A 20405-nucleotide genomic window follows, 5' to 3' on the forward strand; every position below is an offset into this window, starting at 1 on the left:
ATTTGTAATGTCTGTTATGTACTTCACAGATAAAGATTATAGTTGTCTACTGATGTACTATGTTCTTCATCTGTAAATATGTTGTAAGTAATTGCTATGTAAATTGTTAATTGCTATGTAATCCAGTGTAACTACTGTCTGTTTATTTTAACTATGGAGCTTTTCTCCCCGGACCTCTGCTGAAAATGGACCTACGTCCAGTCGGACACTCCCAGTCAACAAATATAAATAAATAAATAAAACTCTGTACTAACAGTCATGCTCTCTTATTGCTAGGCTCAGACATGCCAGGGGCTACTTATCACCTATTTTGTTGTCTCGACTTCATTTAGTTCTGTAAGTGCAGAAGAAAGCTAATTCAGGTCATTAAGGAACAATCAAAATGCTTTATTCATTCAGCTATTACCTATTACATTACTAAGTACAGTAAACTCTCAGTTAAGCGGCACCCATGGGGATTGGTAGATGCTGGATAAGTGTAGTTTCTAGTTGCTTGAGAGTTACTATTAAAAATAGACTTCACAAATACTGTACCCTATACTATACTATACTATACCATACCATACCATATTAAAAACACTGTATTGATTCGATTTTAATATTGAAATACAGTAATTAAAAGCCTGGCTGGAATAATAATAATATTTTAGACTTATATTTCTACTAGAAAGCATGGCACGCGGAATGGTTTTCAGTGGCACACTGACTGGACTGAAAGTGAATGAACTGAATAGAGATAGAGAGAGAGAGAGAGAGAGAGAGAGAGTGAATGCATGTAGGAAAGCAGAAGCAACTGTGTGTGAGAGATTGGAGAGATGTATGAAAGCTGAAGAGGGTGTGTGTGAGAGATCGGAGAGAGAAAGAGTGAGTGAATGCATGTATGAAAGCTGATGAGACTGTGTGTGTGTGTGTGTGTGTGTGTGTGTGTGTGTGTGTGTGTGTGTGTGTGTGTGTGTGTGCCTGTGTGAGAGAGAACGGAGACAGAATGTGTAATCTGATGCAAACTAACTGAGTATAGAGCTAGTGTTGACATTTTAGTGATTTGACTTTAGTTTGTCTATTCTCAGGTTGGGTAGAGAGGGAATTTATTTCTATCTTCCTCTTTAAAACTCTAAAACTCTAAAAACGTAAGGTATGTTTCTGTGAGGAGAAAACAGAAAGTGCAACACATGAAAAACTGAACTGTTCATACTGTACTATATTTCTCTAATTTTTTTCTGGTTGCTTGAGAGTTCTGATTAACAAAGAGTTTACTGTAACCCTTCTCTTCTCTTGTCGTCTCTCATCTTCTCTCGTTTTCCTTCTCTTCTCTTCACTTCTCTTCTCTCTTCTCTCTCAGATGGCAAAATCTCCCTTCAGGAATGTTTATAATATTTTATTACTCCAGCTACACACTCACTTGTTTAATTTCTGTGTTAGAAGGTGCTACTTTTATGACAATATTGGTTACAATACACATGTATGACCAGTTATTGTGGAACATTTATGTTTTGTTGTTAGATCAAATGTCATAAATTAAACTTTCTAAACAATCCTGTTGATAAGGTTAGTATGAATAATTTTCATGTATCGTACGCAGTCCATACCTGGGGTCTATATTAGATAATCGAACTTTCAAAAATTTGAGTTTCATATGGTTGACACCATATGATCAAACTTTTAAAAGTTCGAAAGTCTAATAAAAAAAAATAAACTACACAAATAACCTACCTGAACATTTTAAGCAGGGGGACAATCTCCTTGCACCACCCACATTGGGGACTGCGCCCCCTCCACACCCCCCGCTCTTTAAAATACCAACTCTGAGATCACACTACAGTGCAGAAAAGGGAAATCTTCCCATTCCACACTGTACGGAGATCTCCGTTAAAATTTTCGAAAATTTGATCATATGGAGTCGACCATATGACAGTTGAACTTTATAGACCCCATACCTGAACTCAGTCCAGAATTAATCTGCATATCAACCAGTTAACAAACAATAAATAACTATAAAATAAAAATACATGAGTTTACATAACTGAATTTTGTAAAATGTCACAGGATGTTGCTCCCCCTGTGGGGTATATATACACATGTATATTCATGAATAGATTGAAATGTCAACTTTTCTGCTAGATCATGAAAAACACAAACTTCATAACCTCACCATGTACCACCCCACTTTTACCTGCCCACAAAATAAAGACATACACTTCTCCTCCTGCGACATGGGTGTGGAACTTGATGCAGTCCACCACATGACAGTTTACACATCTGTAACCCCTCCTGATATAGGCATGCATGACTGTAAGGTGCTGATGTCAAGACTGACGTCAGGACTGTACTGTGCAAAAGCAGGTATTGACTGCTTTAACATCAGCAAGTAATTCTATGTGCAGTTGTTAACTGTTTACTTGCCTTAAACCTCCCAGACATGGCCAGTTCGCATTCCCTTGCAGGCATTATAAAGATGGAAATCTCTCAGACGTTTCATTGGTGTTTCCTGAGCTGGTATGCTGAACTATGACATGTTGTATATTTGGGTACACTGAGTGGTATTAGTTCTTATTTGCTGTGCATCATGTGATTTACATGTGGTACTGTATCAGGAATATCCGTGTGCGTATGTCTGTTATATATGCATTTACCATACCTGTACATCAGTGTGACACACCTATATGAAACATGTCTGGCAATCCTTCAATGCCAGTTAGTTGCAACAGTTTCCTTAATAGGTGTATATCCCAGGAATACGAAGGTCATGTGGGAAACAATATCCACCCAAAATACAGTGTAATGCTGCCTCCTGCAAGCTGCAATGTATGCAGCTATATAATGAGCAAACTTGCCACAAGGAGTCCCAGTGCACACTGTCTACAATACAGTTAAGATTCTGCTAGACAGTAAGGCCTAGCACATTTCCTGGGATAAGTCTGAGATTCATGATATTGCATGCAGTGTAGCTACATTGTCAGTGGCCATTGCTTTATGTATTAGCAAAGCTTTGTGTATGCAATGTTTAGAATGTGTCATTTAGTATTGCTAGCTAGTCAAAAAATGTCTAGCAATACTATCTGGACTATAGGATTTAAAATATAACTAACAAAGCTACACAAAGCACTTGCATTCGGGTTACTACTGGTACATGCATATGGAAATGCAGCCTTAATGAAGTTATTACAGCATATACATGACTATCTGCAATTCTGCATACAGTATTTTATCCAAAGTACTTCACTTTGCAGTTATTTTCTCTGCAAAAAATGTACTTAATAACTTTATAGTATAATGCTTTGTGAAAATGAATGCATTTTGCTGGCATATTTAAGATGATTATTGCTATGCATATTAACAGCATTAAACTCATGAAAGCCTGTCACTCCTCAAACTCCTTTGCATAAACCTGTACAAATCATATTACAGTTCTTGTCATATTTGCACAGTCCTTATGGTAACAGTATGGCATAAAGAGGTATTAGTTTGTGTAAATTCATTCATATTCCCTAAGCACTACTTGAACCAGGGTTTATAGTGGAGGCTTGAACACAATTTGGCAGGTAACTCCCTGGATCCAATCGTGACTGCTGTGTGCTCCTGGCCGTGCTGTTCCTCACTCCCACCTAACAACCCTACTTCCCACTTCACATTGGTGTACTGGCCCTACCCTACTGGATTTGTCAAGACTACTTCCAAGTCACCTTGACATCCCTCGCTGCCTGACACCTTACAGGAACAGTTCTACCTTTCTCCTAGAAGTGAAATAAAAAGGGTGAAAGAAACCTAACAACCCTACTTCCCACTTCACATTGGTGTACTGGCCCTACCCTACTGGATTTGTCAAGACTACTTCCAAGTCACCTTGCCATCCCTCGCTGCCTGACACCTTGCAGGAACAGTTCTACCTTTCTCCTAGAAGTGAAATAAAAAGGGTGAAAGAAACCTAACAACCCTACTTCCCACTTCACATTGGTGTACTGGCCCTACCCTACTGGATTTGTCAAGACTACTTCCAAGTCACCTTGTCATCCCTCGCTGCCTGACACCTTACAGGAACAGTTCTACCTTTCTCCTAGAAGTGAAATAAAAAGGGTGAAAGAAAGTACGTAATTATCCTGCTATATGCAATGTATATGGGCTTGTGAATTTGCTTGACCACTTACCTGGTGTTAGTGCAGGATTACAGCCAGTATACCCAGCAACCTCCCCCTACTCTTTAACTGAAAAAACCCTTTTCATACCTCTTCTCATGCCTTTTCTCCTTATATCCGTGCTGCCTGTTCATCTATTTTACTGAGGCAGTGGCTCCTCTCCCTGTACTATAAGGATTGGCCACTAGGTGGCAGTCTTCACCCAACTACTATCTCTCCTCCCTCTCTCTCCTCCCCACTTACTACTTCTCTTTTGAACACTTTTTCTCTTTCTACACTCACTATCAGTCATACCCTCCAGCCAGTTCCAGATACCTACCTGCTTCCCTTTCACTCTAACATAATATTGCTTAAACCTTCCCACCCAGCTCCCCCTGTTCTTACCTATCTCCCGACTGATTGCTTCCTCTCTCTCCTGCTGTCAGCTTCCTTGTGTCTACCCACTCCATTCGCCCTACGGGCTCACTCCACTCCCCTACCCTACCCCCAAATCTCACCCACCCCCACTACTCCTAAACTTAAACCTCCTAAGCCACGCCCTCTTCCTCTATCGTCCAATCACACTTACCCCCCTATTATACCTATTAGGCTCACCCTTACTCATCATTTACACTATAACACACCACTCCTTCAATACCTTTACCATACCCCTCTTCTAATAACTAACAGAACTATTTCCCCCTATCTACACCCACCTTATCCATTATTTTATATAACCTTAACCTGCTGTCTAACTCTTCTTATAACCAACTTCTGTAAATATGACTTCAACTCCAATGTATCCAATATTCCTAGCTATATTTACTACTATCCTCACCTCTACCTACCTCCTCACATCCTTCGAAAAACAGCACCATTACTTTTTTAATCACTCTCAAAAACAAACAGCTATATACACCTCTATACTCACTTGCAATCTGAACTATATCACTTCCACTCCTACCTATCTATTACCCAAATACCACAGACTCTCTCACTTTAAATATAGCAATCTTACAATAACAAAAGATAAATATCTATTTTTTCTAAAATATAACTTACAAATAAAACCCCTCAGTGTCTCCTTACTAGATGGGGACATCCACCCCAACACTGGTCCAGCCAATCCTGCTACTCTTACTACCCAACCTAAACTCCCCTACTCACTCTTAATAGGACATCTGAATATCTGCAGTCTTAACAATAAAGTAGCCCATCTCCATGCCCTTTTAGATACTCACTGCTTTGATATCCTTTGCCTGACAGAAACTTGGTTAAAACCAGGAACCAAAGACAACGAAGTTACCCCCAAGGATATAACATAGTTAGACATGACCGAATGAGACAAAAGGGAGGGGGTGTAGCAGTACTATTCAAAGATGGATTCCATATCTCCACAATACCATGTAACCCACCTCATGATAGCAATGCTGAAATCCTGGCCACCAAACTCCAAATGAACCCAAATAAAGCTTTATATATCATCTGTATCTACCTACCACCTGGCAATAACATCACCATTATTGAAGGTATACTTAACTGGATATCCTCAGCTTACTCCCAAGAAACAGTAATACTAGGTGATTTTAATACTGACTGGAAAAGTGTTAATGCAGATAACCCCACCTCTCACATTAACCTCCACGGCTTCACTCAAACAATCACCTCCACAACCAGAATCAACAAACCAAACAATAAAGAGAGTACCTTAGACTGGATACTTATAAACAGACATGAACATGCCTATAAGGTAGGCACTCTCCCAGATGATTTAAGTGATCATGCTTTAACCTACATTATTAAACAAAAACAAGATCTGCCTAAACCCTCTACTTTTAGGACTGCACGTTCCAATAAACACTTCAACCAAGAATCATTCCAAAATGAACTCAGTGCCTGTAACTGGAACCCCTTAAAAACTCTACAACTTGATGACGCTATAAAATATCTAAACTCTGCGTTTTTATCCCTCCTGGACAAACATGCACCAATACGGTCTATCAGTATGAAATCCAAACCAGCCCCCTGACTCTCTAAAGAAACTAGACAAAAATTCTACTAAGAAACAAATCCTGGGCTAAGTGGAGGGCTAACAAAAATATCTCTGATCAACATTACTTCAGGGAACTGACAAATTGCACTAAAAAGACAATTCTTATGGACAAAAAGAACTATTACTGTAAGTTACAGCAAACTCATCAAAATAATCCCCAAAAGTTTTGGTCCAGTATAAACAAACTCCTTTCCCCTGGATGCTCTCACACACCTACCCCTCTTGACACTGATCCTAACACCCCCCTTCAAACTGCCAATTCATTCAATACCTTCTTTACAGAGACCATTCAATCTCTAGCTAGTCAACTAATACCAGATAACTCAAGCCCTTCTACTACCAGATCATTTTCTCTACCAACTTTTAAACTGCAACCCATCTCTACTACTTTCATCTATAAAATCATCCAAAAACTTAAACCTAGTACCCCTTCTGCCGACCAAATACCATCAGAATACCTGCAAAAAGCATCCAAGGTAATTGCATACCCTGTATCCATCCTCATTAACATAACCTTTACAGAAGGAACCATTCCTGACATCTGGAAAATTTCCCATATTATTCCCCTTCATAAAGGTGGCAATTCAAATGATTACTCTAACTACAGACCAATAGCTCTATTATCTCCTCTATCTAAAATAATGGAAAAATGCATTCACCAACAAGTACTACACCATTTATCTCAACATAACATACTAGCAAACTGTCAACATGGCTTTAGGCCATCACATAGTACCACAACTGCTCTACTATCTTTTATTGATACCGTCAACAGAAACCGCAATAACAATATCTTCTCATCTGCTCTATTTATTGACCTCTCAAAGGCTTTTGACATGGTCAACCATACCCTCCTCATCAGCACTCTAGAATCCCTTGCCTTTGATCACCTGACTATTAAATGGTTCAGATCCTACCTTAGCAATAGGCAACAAGCAGTTCTCTGGCAAAACAATATATCATCCCTCCAGCCTGTGACCCTCGAAGTCCCTCAAGGCTCTATTCTAGGACCACTGCTCTTTTCATTATTTATCAATGACCTCCATCTAGCACTCCCACAAGCCACCTGCATTCAATATGCAGACGATTCTACCCTAGTTTGCTCAGCAAACTCCCCTTCAGAACTACACTCTCTAACCCAAGATGTATTTAACATAGTAGAAACATGGTTTACTAAGAGATGCCTCCTTCTCAATGCTAAAAAAAACTAAGCTCCTCCTCTTTACACCCACCAATAAAACCTTACCCATTGATTTCTCTGTGTCCTCCAATAACAGCACTATTATACTTCCTGATACAACCACCAAACTGCTCGGAATAACTATTGACAATCACCTCACTTTTGATACCCACATAAATAATACTGTTAAAACTGTCAATAGAAAAATTGGTTCCTTATACAGGATCAAACCTTTCCTCACCCCTATAGCCAGAACTAAAATTGCTCACTCTCACTTAATATCAACTCTTCTGTATGCTTCACCCATATATACTAACCTAAAGAAAAATAATCTTACCAAACTAACAAATTCTTATAATAACATTGCCAGATTTGCAACTGGTAATCCCTTTAGAACCCACCACTGTTTGAATCTAAGGCAACTAGGCTGGCTGGAACTTCAAAACCAACTGATAGTATCCCAACTCACCATTGCCCACAAGATCTTCTACCAACCTAACAACACTCCTATACTCTCCAATCTCATCCTCCAGTACAAAAATCGTAACTCCCTGCGCTCTTCCAACAAACTCCTTGCCTGTATATGCAAGTCTAACAACCTAGCTGGAGACTCTCTTTTTTCTAACACAGTGGGAAAAAACTGGAACCTACTGCCAAATGAACTAACATTACTTTCTTCCTTGCCTCTATTTAAACACAACCTCAAAAAACACCTAAATTCTCACTGGCTATGCCCCTGCAGCAATCCTGACTAATCTTCTTCCTCTCTTCTTCTTTTTCTGATTTCACCTCTTGTTAATTTCTTATTTCTACTACTCTTACTTTAACTACTTATACTCTAAATTGATTCTTACATGCTCTCTCCTTGTTTGACTTACCAACTGTTGTTCCTAATTTGATATGCCTAAAGAGTAATTCGTACTCTATATTATTACTACTTCCTACAAGGCATACTTTTTAATTCTAAACATTATTTACTGGTAGTTGTTATTTTTTATTTTAATCCCTGTGGATGATTTTGTAAGTTGTATAACTGCCGGAGCTTTTCTCCCCGGGCCTCTACTGAAAATGGAAATATATCCAGTTAGACTAGCCCGGTTAACAAATGTAAAATAAAATAAAAATAAATAAAATAAATAAATAATCTGCATTTGCTTGTCACATTCTCCAACTTTGGACCTTTGCATGTGGAGGTTATAAAATCACTTGCTTTGAAATGCCATTTGTCGCTGCTAGTGGATTAGGGGAACTAGACTTGCTTTATTTGGACATGCAAATTGCCACAGTTTGCCACTGTGTTTGGATTATGCCTGCATGCTGGGAATGTTGGGTGCCAAAGAAGCATAAATGGAAGACTCTCCAGGCCATCCACCTGGCTTAATCCCATTCTGGACAGGTTTTTTTAGCTAGCACTGGGGCTACTACAGTCAAGTGGATAGTGGGGGATTGTGATGTATGAAAGAATATTGATTGGTGTCTCTTAACTGTGACAATCATTCCACCTTATGAGGAACAGCCTGCAGTGCCAGCATTCCCACGGCCTTAAGCAACTGAGGTCAAACATACTCCCTGTACATTTCCTTTGTGTTTCATTTATATATATATATATGTCTGTGTGTGTGTGTATGTGTCTACCATATACTGCTGGTTCATATATATTATAGTCAATTGATGAGTATTAGCCATGTCTATTTAGAATAGCACAAGTGTGGCAGGTAAGTTACTCAAGTTCAGAGGATTGTACATCCAGTATGATTAATTTAAAGTGCATGACAGTTTCACACATTAAGTATGAGGCTTCAGATAATTTTTGTTACTATTAATGTGTGTTATACAGTAAATACAGAGGCCTAGCTTATATTTTGAAAACCTTAAAATGCACTCAATCCTTAAAATGGAGAACATCGACATCTGTGCAATGACAGAGACCTGGTTCAAGGCTCCAGAAAGCACCCCTGAATTCATATCACATCTTTTGGCCACCTAACCTGGATCAAAACACTAAAGGTGGAGGTGTGTCCATATTCATTAAGGATATCCACACCTTCAGGCTAGTTGCTCAGCATTATGCATCCAAGATTATCCAAGTGCAACTAACTCTGGGCAAGACTGCAATCCAAATTTTAGCTTGCTACAGATCCCCCACCATGCCCCAGGATTCCCACTCCTCATTTCTTGATACACTGGAAAATATTAGGGTACAACCTAACACCCTAATAATGGGCGATTTCAACTACCCCACCATTAACATGGGAAAACTACTCATGTACCAACTCTTTTGCTCAACGTTTTCTGGAATTCATAAATTCCAATGCCTTGGATCAACTTATCCACACCCCTACCAGGGGCAGCAATATCCTAGACTTGGTCATTACCAACATGGGTGACTGGTGTTCCACACCAGAGATGAATTCCTTGTTGGTCAGATCCAACCACAAGCTAATCACCCTAGACATCCACATCCGGCCTCCACCCCATTAAGGAAACCACCGTATAAACTTTCTCCAAAGCCAACTTCACGCTTCTTAAGACAGAAGTGGCAAGCTTCACGACACCCATGTAGACAGACAATAGAGGTACGACTGCTGAATTCTACACAAATGCACTTTATAAGTACTTACAAGAGTGCATGGATCATGCTATCCCTAACAGAACCAAGATGCAATTCTCCAAAAAAAGGAAGCCAATCTGGTGGTCCCCTGCCATAAACAAACTCTACAACAGAAGAAAGAAACTGTTGCAAAAAAAGAGTAAAATCCCATGATTGAAGGAACTCCCTGGTCAGCCTCTGCAAGAAGCTGACATCCCTCATAAAATCCTCCAAAGCTAGTTATAAAAATAAAATTGCCACTGTTTCTAAAGACAACCACAAAGCATTCTATAGCTATGTCAAGAATCTCAATGGCAACACTCAGATCTGCTCAGAGTTACAGCACAATGGTACTAAATATACAGAACCAACTGATATTGCCAACATCCTGGCACATAGGTTCAGTGATAACTTTACCCCCCTTTCACCCCCCCCTAAAGGGCCCATCTCTATACTGGAAGAATGCAAAGTTCCTGTAATCATGTCTGCACGGGTAAAATCCACACTCTCCAAAACCAAGAACACAGCATCCATGGGACCTAACAACATCCCAGGTTGCATTCTATATGAACTACAGAATGAACTGTTACCTCACCTAAGTACCATGTTCAATCATAGCCTCACCTCAGGCTTTGTGCCCACTGAATGACATACAGCGATGGTTATCCCACTCCACAAAGGCAGACCCACCACGGACCCCAGGAACTACCGCTCCATTAGCCTGATGAGCCTGGTCTGCAAGGCCATGGAATGTATCATCATGAAACTTATAGACAAAGACATTGGTAGTCTCCAAACTCTGGACCCCACCCAGTCTGGGTTTGTAAAAGGCAGATCATGTCTCCTAAACCTGATAGACTTCTTTGAAGCAGTCACCAAAGTCGTAGATGAGAGTAAGGTGGTTCACACAGCCTATCTATATCTCGCTAAGGCTTTCAACACCATCGTCTCCCCTCTGGAATTATAGATAAACTCACTAAACTAGGTATAAATCCCTATGTCACAAGATGGGTTGCCAACTGGCTCACTGACCGAATCCATACTGTGAAAGTAGCAGACTCCAAATTCGACTTCAGACCAGTGACAATTGGAGTACCACAGGGTTCAATCCTGGGTCTTCTCCTGTTTATCTACTTCTCTGAAGTACAGGCTAACACAGAAGGTTTTTGGCTAATGAAGTTCACAGATGACTGCAAACTAAGAGCCATAATCGAAACTTCTAACAATGTGGACATCCTACAAAAGGGCCTCACTGTGACAGATGTCTGCTGTCAAAGCCATGGCCTCAAGCTCAATGCCAAAAAGTGAATTGTCATCACTTTTGGTAAAAACTCTGTACCCATGAACTACCATATAGGCGGTAGTCTGCTTAACACTGAAAGTGTGATAAGAGACCTTGGGACACAGGTGGACAGTAGTATCTCCTTTGATAATCACATCGCCACAGTAGTCAGGAAATCCTTATATATGGCACACCTCATCACAAAAGGTTTCTCATCTAGGAAAAAAGAGGTAATTGTTCTCCTTTACTCATCACTCATTAAACTCATTATAGAGTACAATGCCCCTTTTGGTATGTACCTCACAAGACATCTACAACAACTGGAAAGGCCGCAGAAATATCTCACAAAGAGGATTACCGGCCTCAAACCGATGCCCTACGCAGACTGTCTCAAAAAACTCCAGCTTTACTCCGTTGTATATCGCCTACTCAGAGGCGATCTCTGCCTAACATACAAAGCTATGGCAAACCCAAAACTGTTGGATATGTTCCACTTAAAGAAATCCTTATCCCTCCAAGCTACACGCTCTAGGGACCTAAACCTTGTCACCACAATAAACAGAACATGCTGGAGGAATAGATTTTTGTCCTAGAGACTTCCCATACTCTGGAACAAACTACCTAACTATATCAAACAAAGCTCCTCATTAGCACTCTTCAAGAAAAATCTTGATGATTGGATGGGAAATAGCAAATTCACCCTGAGGATCACTTCTGTGGCTCTGCTCGACAGGGGCACAGGAAAATAATTTTCTTGCATGGCGAAAGCTAGGGTACCTTTTTGGCTAGGCTTATATAGGCCCTAGGGCCAATAGCCTAGTACCTACCCATGAACCTACGAACCTATGAACATTAAACATCATCCCCTCTTCTTTGTAAATCACTATCACTAATAAGTCATTTATTTACTATTTCAGGTTGCAGTATCATTTTTTTAAGAAAATCTATGTAGATTACAAGGCCTGCAATAAAACCAGGGCACATTCTTGTTTTTTTTTTCCAGGAAAATTGATTTTAGTGCTAACAAAGTAATTTGCTAGCAGGGATATGCTTTTCATGAGTAGAACATCAATGTTGGGTGGTAAAAGGAAAATCTGAGCACTTTGCTGAATGCCTGTCTTCTGTTATTAAATGTGGGGTCAGGATTCTTTATGAACAGAGTAAAGGTGGGCACAGGTTTCTCAAAAACCTCTTGGACAAGTATAATTATCTATCTGAAAGCAGATGTGGGAATCTATGTGTTTGCTCAATTAATCCTGTATCTTTTTTCTAGGTTCACAACTGGTTCATTGCTTAGAATCCGGTTCTGCTTTGATCTTCATCACTTCTCATATTCAAGCCATGATGAATGACCACTTTATAAGCTATAAATCCTGAACACATCTCAGTTAAGCCTAGAATCCTTTTTAATATTGTAAGTGCAGTTCTGCACATATACATCATCTGCAGGTGCAGAACTTCTCAGCTTTGTATTTCAATCCAAAGTCTGTTTCTAAACCCAGAGTATGCTCTGATTTTTGCTTTGAAATGTAGAAAAAGCAAATAAAATATGGATGTCAGACTTCCACTTAAACATTACTGGTGTAGGTAATCCTGTTATTAATGAGAACTGCAGTGGTCTTGTTTTAAGCAATATCATATTTCACTTCCTAAAATCCTATCCTTCAAAATCTGTACAACTCTCTTATGTCAGGTTCTTAAATGAATCATACAATGGTCCAGTAGCTACACGACAAATTCTATTTCTTTTCATAAAGTTCACAAATTCAATGGTAGTGAGAAAGGCTGCATTAGCAGAGTCTAGTATTTATGAAATACCATATATGAAAAATCTTTGTCTCAGTTTTTCACAGTCAAAAAAGAAAGTAGCTGAGTTCATGGCATGCACACTGAGCTACTTTTAAGCAGGTATCAAAACCAGAAACGTTATTCCAAGGAATGGATCGGCACTGTCTACAGGCTAACTAAAAGATGGCTTCTCAGGCTGTTTCTGTAGGAACAGATACATTCAGTTCTGATTTCACCCATGCAATCAAGTCATTAAACTCCCAGCACCAGTATGACTCAGTCATATTCCATGTAGCTATAAATGTCCTGAGATGTACCTCCCTGGAGTATATGAAGAAAAACATTATGGAGCTCGCAGATTATGTGACACAGTCTGGTATGTACCTAGCATTGAACAGCATTCAACATTCACCAAAGATGATGCCACAACACAAACCAAAGATGACTGACTTTAACAATGGGCTTAATATCTGGTGTACATTTATCATCTCTCTTCCAAGCAGCATGGTTTTTGGTCCAGCACAGCACTTCTACTGCTCTTTGGACCTTCACTGATCACACCTTTGTAGCTATGGACAAAGGCCGCCTTACTGGAGCCATATTTACAGACCTTACCAGAGCCTTTGACCTGGGTGATCACCCAATCCTATTTAACCACTGCACTTACATTGGAATTAACCCTGATTGTATTCCTTGGTTTCAACAGTACCTATTCAAATGACATTTCTCAGTAAACGTTAACAATAGTACATAAGACACCACCCCCTTACTTAAAGAAGTCCCTCAAGGCATCGTATTGATCCCTTTTCCTTTCTCCAATTTTATAAATAAGCTTTCATTACACCTTCCCCAACTTTCAGTTTTGATATATGAAAATGACATGGTTGTCTTTTCCTCCAACCACACAACCCACTTAATTCAACATGATCTGCAAAACAATTTTCTCTCTCTCATTGGAAAGACTTCCTCCTCAGTTGACAGAGGATAGGTATGTCTGGAAAATCCATCAAAACCCTATTACAGTTAGAAAGTATTCTAAAGCAGACTACATCCTATTAAATGATAGTTTGTGAAAATATAATGCCCACCTTGGCATCTCCCTTCACAAGGGTGGGCCATCAACTGGCTCAGGAAACTACTGACACAATAGTCTGCCTAATCTAGTATGCAAAGCAATGGAATGAATTATCATGGAAATGATCAACAAAGACATTGGCAACCTATAGAAACTTGGGCCCATCCCAGTTTGATTTTGTCAAAGAAGTTCATGTCTACTTAATGTGGTAGACTTCTTTGAGATGGTAGCCAAGTTAATGGATCAAGGGAGAATGGTGCATACTGCCTACCCAGACCAGGCTAAGTCCCTTGACATAATACTCCACTCAGGTATTGTGGGCAAACTCATTGAACTAGGCAAGTGTCCCTGACTTTCTTCCACTTGTGTGTCCTGCTGTCTATGTGACAGCACTACTTAAGTGCTTTACTGGCTTCAGACCTGGTAAAACACTTTGCATTTGTTTCTTTGTAACTGATAGTACATACAGTAAATAAAACTCCATGCACTACAAAGAATTATGATTGGGTCTCACCAGTCGTCCCCATTTATTATGTGTTCTAGACATGGATGCCAAGATTCACCTCTTGAGCTTCACTTTCGTAGTGAATTTCTTGGAATCCTTATCTCGATCACATAATAATGACCCGATCATAACCCTCTATGTCACTGCATTGTTTTCAGTATTGTGGTAAACTGCTGGGTGTCTTGCTGTTCTCTGCCTGACTATTGCCAATCTCTATCTGTACTTGATCTTGGATTGGAGTTATTCATTTAAGGTTTGGTTAACTTCCATTTTTTATCTTTACACTTATATTGTTGCTATGAGAGTGTTGATGGAGAAGTGCAGAGAATGTCAGAAGGAGTTGCATTGTGTCTTTGTGGATTTAGAGAAAGCATATGACAGGGTGCCTAGAGAGGAGTTGTGGTATTGTATGAGGAAGTCGGGAGTGTCAGAGAAGTATGTAAGAGTGGTACAGGATATGTACGAGGGTCGTGTGGCAGCAGTGAGGTCTGCAGTGGGAGTGACGGATGCATTTAAGGTGGAGCTGGGATTACATCAAGGTTCAGCTCTGAGCCCTTTCTTATTTGTAATGGTGATGGACAGGTTGACAGACGAGATCAGACAGGAGTCCCAGTGGATTATGATGTTTGCAGATGACATTGTGATCTGTAGTGAGAGTAGGGAACAGATGGAGGAGACCCTGGAGAGGTGGAGATATGCTCTAGAGAGAAGAGGAATGAAGGTCAGCAGGACTAAGACAGAATATATGTGTGTGAATGAGAGGGAGGATAGAGGAATGGTGAGGATGCCGGGAGTAGAGGTGGCGAAGGTGGATGAATTTAAATACTTGGGATCAACACTTCAGAGTAATGGTGAGTGTGGAAGAGAGGTGAAGAAGAGAGTACAGGCAGGATGGAGTGGGTGGAGAAGAGTGTCAGGAGTGATTTGTGACAGTCGAGTACCAGTAAGAGTGAAAGGGAAGGTCTACAAGAGGGTAGTGAGACCAGCTATGTTATATGGGTTGGAGACAGTGGCATTGACAAAAAGGCAGGAGTCAGAGATTGACGTGGCAGCATTGAAGATGTTAAGATTTGCACTGGGTGTGACGAGGATGGACAGGATTAGGAATAAGTATATTAGAGGGTCAGCCCAGGTTGGAAGGTTTGGAGACAAAGCCAGAGAGGCAAGATTATGTTGGTTCAGACGTGCTGAGGAGGGATGCAGAGTATATTGGGAAAAAGATGCTAAGGATGAAGCTGCCAGGTAACAGGAAAGGAGGAAGGCCTAAGATAAGGTTTATGGATGTGGTGAGAGAGGACATGCAGGTGGTTGGTGTGACAGAGCAAGATGGAGAAGACAGGAAGAAATGGAAACAGTTGATCTGCTGTGGCGACCCCTGACGGGAGCAGCTGAAAGAAGAAGATCTTTACACTTATATTGTATTTTGTTTTGTTTTAGTTTTTTGTTCTTTTTGGAGTTTTAAGAGGTCTTGGCTAGCGTTAGAAAATTTGTTGCAGGCAGTGAATAAAATTCAGCTAATTAGTGTGAGGAGCTGAGAAATAGCATTCCTCATTTAACTACAAGTGTTTAGTCGCACATTTATTTGACTGTAGTACTGTGTGATTTGTTGTGCTCTGCCTGACTATTGCTGATCTCTGTCTGCATTTAAATTTTTCCCATCCATGCCCACAGTACTCCTGTTTTGTTTTTAACTTGGTGGCTTTGGAGTTGCCCGCCCACCCCACTATAAATCTGACTTTGGTCACTCCTCCCAGTCTCATCTCATCTGTTCATTCTATTGAGCACTGAGAGATCAAATGGGAAGCCCCCCCCCACCCCCTTAGTCTCTTAAACTTGAATTAACTTCTGTTTTCTGTCTTCTCACTTACTGAACAAATGCACTTTTTCAACTGTTTTTACCATATTTCTGCTTATTCCTAATTTATTTAGCTTTGTGCTGCATATTCTTAAAATGTTCAGTTGCACTTAATCTGGTGCATTTATTATGCAAGCAATAATGCCTGACAGGGTGTGTGTTAATGTGTAATTAAAGCCCATTCAGGGGTGTTATGAGGCCCAACACTGCTGGTAGACCTCACTGTCTAAACAAATTTTTTTTAACTATTATAGCGGCATCTAGTTTGTACATAGATAAGCATTGCTCATCAAATTCCTTGTGTTACTGACCTATTTAATATTTAAATTTACTTCACCCCACCCTAGTAAATCGGTAGCCATGGATATGCACTTCCCGGCTCTCTCTGTGGCCAGTCTGGTTGAGATGAGTATTCTAAGGCATTGTAGCAATTGCCTCGTGTACACTCGCAACCCACTTATTCTTAATAAAACAGGTAAAGTATGAGAGAGGTGTAAGGCATAACTCTCATACAACCAAAACTAATCCAATGGAGGTTGCCAGTGACACTTGCACCATGCCTACTGCACAGGGTAAAGACCTACACATAAAATACTTATGCTGAAGCACTTACAAGTAACTTACTAGAGTACTAGGTCCACTCCTTCTTGGCATCTATTTCTCTGAAGTGGAAGCAAATGCTGAAGGTGTATTGCTGATTAAGTTTGCAGGGGGTTATCCTTGTCTCCCTGCAGACACTAGCATTACTCAAGAAGGCCTATCTCTGACTAACAAATGTTGCCAAAGATTTGGTGTTAAAGTTAGTACTAAGAAGAGCATAATTATACCCTTTTGGAAGTCAACCATCCCAGCTAATTACCATGTTGGTAATATGTCCCTAAAAGTTGACCCAGTGGTCATGGATCTGGGTATGCACATAGAAAGTAGCCTTACCTTTGACCACCATTTGGCCACAGTGGTGAGGAAATTCTTTTTTATTGTGTAACTTATTAGTAAGGTCATGGCATCTAGGTCTTTAGAGGTCATTATCTCACTGTACTCTGCCCTTATCAGACCAGAGTATAATGGTTCCTTTGGTGTGTACCTAACTGAGTGACCACAGAGGTTTGTTACAAAAAAGAATACAAGGCGTAACAAATATGCCTTACTCAGAGCACCTTAAAGCCCTTTCCCTCTACTCAGTCTCCTATAGATTGCTGAGGGATGATCTATGCCTGGCTTACAAGGCATCTACAAACCTCACACTTATAAATCTCTTGCATGTTCATAAGTCAAAGAGTACCAGAAATACAAGGTCTAGGGAACTGAATATTGTATGTGACTTAAACAGAACATGATGGAGAAACAGATGTGTGTCCCAAAGACTGCCCCTCCCATGGAACAGGCTTTCCATTCATATAAAGCTAAGTTTGTCTATTACCCAGTTTAAGCACAACCTAGACCATTGGATAGGGAATAGAACATTTACACCTGGCCAGACACCCATGTGACTTATGGACAGAGGTAGCTTATAAATTACTGGCCCTCGGTATCCTAGCTGGATACAGGACATCAATATTCTTATGGGAAAAATTGGCTAGGCTTAGAAAGGTCCCCAGGTTGTTAACCTAGTATGAATCTAAATCTGTGAAATTTCTGAGAACATGTACTTGGCAAGGATGCTCATTATCATGGTTATAGTACTTCTAAAATTGAATTGTTTTTTTCTTTCATGTTAAGCTGCTGATTCAAATGTTTAGGAGTAGCAGAGTTGTCTATAACTTCATTATTCTTATAGTATTGTTGGTATAACTAAGTTTTGTTCCTTTTTATTCTTCACTGCAGTTTCTGCAGGTTTGTACTTTTTAGATTATATTGTTTCCTTGTTTATAGGTTCATAGGTTCATAGGCAGGTACTAGGCTATTGACCCTTGGACCTATACAAGCCCAGTCAAAAAGGTACTCTGGCTTTTGCCACCCAAGAAAATTATTTTCCTGTGCCACTGTCAAGCAGAGCCACAGAGGTGATCCCTGGGGTGAATTTCCTATTTCCCATCCAATCATCAAGATTTTTCTTGAAGAGTGCTAATGAGGAGCTTTGTTTGATATAGATAGGTAGTTCATTCCAGAGTATGGGAAGTCTCTGGGACAGGAATCTATCCCTCCGGCATGTTCTGTTTATTGTGGTGACAAGGTTTAGGTCCCTAGAGCGTGTAGCTCGGAGGGATTGGGATTTCTTTAAGTGGAGCATGTCCAACAGCTCTGGGTTTGACATAGCTTTGTATGTTAAGCCAAGATCACCTCTGATAAGGCGATATGCGAAGGAGTAAAGATGGAGTTATTTGAGACAGTCTGCGTAGGGCATCTGTTTGAGGTCAGTAATCCTCTTTGTGAGGTATTTCTGCGGCCTTTCCAGTTGTTGTAGATGTCTTGTGAGGTACATACCAAAAGGGGCTTTGTACTCTATAATGGGTCTAATGAGTGATGAGTAGAGGGGAACAATGATCTCTTTTTTTCTGGATGAAAAACCTTTTGTGATGAGGTGTGCCACGTAGAAGGATTTCCTGATTACTGTGGCGATGTGATTATCAAAGGAGAGACTACTGTCCACCTCTGTCCCAAGGCCTCTTATCACACTTTTGGTGTTAAGTATACTACCGCCTATGTTGTAGTTCATGGGTACAGAGTTTTTAACAAAGGGGATGACAATTCACTTTTTGGCATTGAACTTGAGGCCATGGCTTTGACATCAGGCATCTGTCTCAGTGAGACCCTTTTGTAGGATGTCCACATTGTTAGGAGTTTCGATTATGGCTCCTAGTTTGCAGTCATCACTTCATTAGCCAAAGACCTTCTGTGTTAGCCTGTACTTCAGAGGAGTAGATACCAAACAGGAGAGGACCCAAGACTGAACCCTGTGATACTCCATTTGTCACTAGTCTGAAGTCGGATTTGGAGTCTGCTACTTTCACCAGTGTGGGTTGTCAGTGAGCCAGTTGGCAACCCATCTTGTGACATAGGGATTTATACCAAGTTTAGTGAGTTTATCTATAATTCCAGAGTGGAGGATGGTGTCAAAAGCCTTGGCAAGATCTAGATAAGCTGTGTGAACCACCTTACCCTTGTCTACGGCTTTGGTGACTGCTTCAAAGAAGTCCATCAGGTTTAGGAGACATGATCTGCCTTTCACAAACCCGAACTAGGTGGGGTCCAGAGTTTGGAGATTACCAATGTCTTTGTTTATAAGTTCCATGATGATACATTCCATGGTCTTACAGACCAGCTTCGTCAGGCTAATGGGGCTGTAGTTCCCATGGTCCGTGGTGGCTCTCCCCTTGTGGAGTGGGATAACTGTCATTGTGCGCCATTCAGCAGGCACAAAGCCTGAGGTGAGGCTATGATTGAACATGGTACTTAGGTGGGGTGCCAGTTCGTTCTGTAGTTCATGTAGAACGCAGCCTGGGATGTTGTTAGGTCCCATGGATGCTGTGTTCTTGGCTTTGGAGAGTGTGGTTTTTAACTGTGCAGCTGTGATTACAGGAACTTTGCATTCTTCCGGTATAGAGATGGGCTCTTTAGGGGGTGAGAGGGAGGTAAAGTTATCACTGAACCTATCTGCCAGGATGTTGGCAATATCAGTTGGGTCTGTATATTTAGTACCATTGTGCTGTAACTCAGAGCAGATCTGAGTGTTGCCACTGAGATTCTTGACATAGCTATAGAATGCTTTGTTGTTGTCTTTAGAATCAGTGGCGATTTTGTTTACGTAACTGCCTTTAGAGGATTTTATCAGGGATCGCAGCTTCTTACTGAGGCTGACCAGGGAGCTCCTCCACTCATGGGATTTTACTCTCTATTGCAACAGTTTCTTCCTTCTGTTGTACAGTTTGTTTATGGCAGGGGACCACCAGAGTGGCTTCCTTTTTTTGGAGGATAGCGTCTTGGTTCTTTTTGGGATAGCATGATCCATGAACTCATGTAAGTGCTTA

This window comes from Protopterus annectens, chromosome 1.part1 (assembly GCF_019279795.1).
Source record: "Protopterus annectens isolate FY-2018-M chromosome 1.part1, PAN1.0, whole genome shotgun sequence".
Classification (NCBI taxonomy): Eukaryota; Metazoa; Chordata; order Ceratodontiformes; family Protopteridae; genus Protopterus; species Protopterus annectens.